A 618-nucleotide genomic window follows, 5' to 3' on the forward strand; every position below is an offset into this window, starting at 1 on the left:
TTTTTACTTTTTCTCCTCTTGTATTGGGGCAGTGGTCTTTTACTGAAAAGTTATTTGTAATGTAAAGTTATTTATGTAAAGCAAAAATCATCGAACTTTCCCAACAGAGAACTACATTCTTTTGTCTGTTAGGTGTCTCTTTCCTTTGCCCCTCCCACCCACTCTCTACCACCCACTCTCCTCCCACAATCTATACTTATCCTCTCTACTGCCATATCTTCAGATTTTTTGCCATGAAGTGCAGACATTCAGTACATATTAAGTGAGGATATACAGTGCGTCTCAAAAATATGGAATGCTTCACGAATTTGTGTGTCATCCTTGTGTGGGGGCCATGCTAATCATCTCTGTATTGTTCCAATTTTAGCATATGTGCTGCTGAAGTGAGCAGATGTAATGTAAGGTTATTAATCCTTTGTATGTCATATAGAATATGGACTAGCTCATACCATTGATATATGTTTTATGTATCATATAGGATATGTCACACTGAATTTTATCTTTTACTTACGATGTTTTGATTTATAGACATCTTAATTTTTAGACTACAAGATCAGATAAACATTGACCTATTTTCAATTTTTGATTCTTTTTTAACCTTAAATTCTTTAATCTGTC

At 34.1% G+C, this 618-nt stretch overlaps 1 non-coding gene across 1 annotated transcript; it reads right to left on the reverse strand.

The window, feature by feature from the left end:
* Window positions 1–284: 284 nt before the first annotated feature.
* LOC114009229 (U6 spliceosomal RNA) lies at window positions 285–391 on the reverse strand. Its single transcript, XR_003550674.1, has one exon. It is a non-coding gene; the product is annotated as a U6 spliceosomal RNA (small nuclear RNA).
* Window positions 392–618: the final 227 nt, after the last annotated feature.

Source organism: Tupaia chinensis, unplaced genomic scaffold (assembly GCF_000334495.1).
Source record: "Tupaia chinensis unplaced genomic scaffold, TupChi_1.0 Scaffold000493_1, whole genome shotgun sequence".
In the NCBI taxonomy this organism is placed as follows: Eukaryota; Metazoa; Chordata; class Mammalia; order Scandentia; family Tupaiidae; genus Tupaia; species Tupaia belangeri.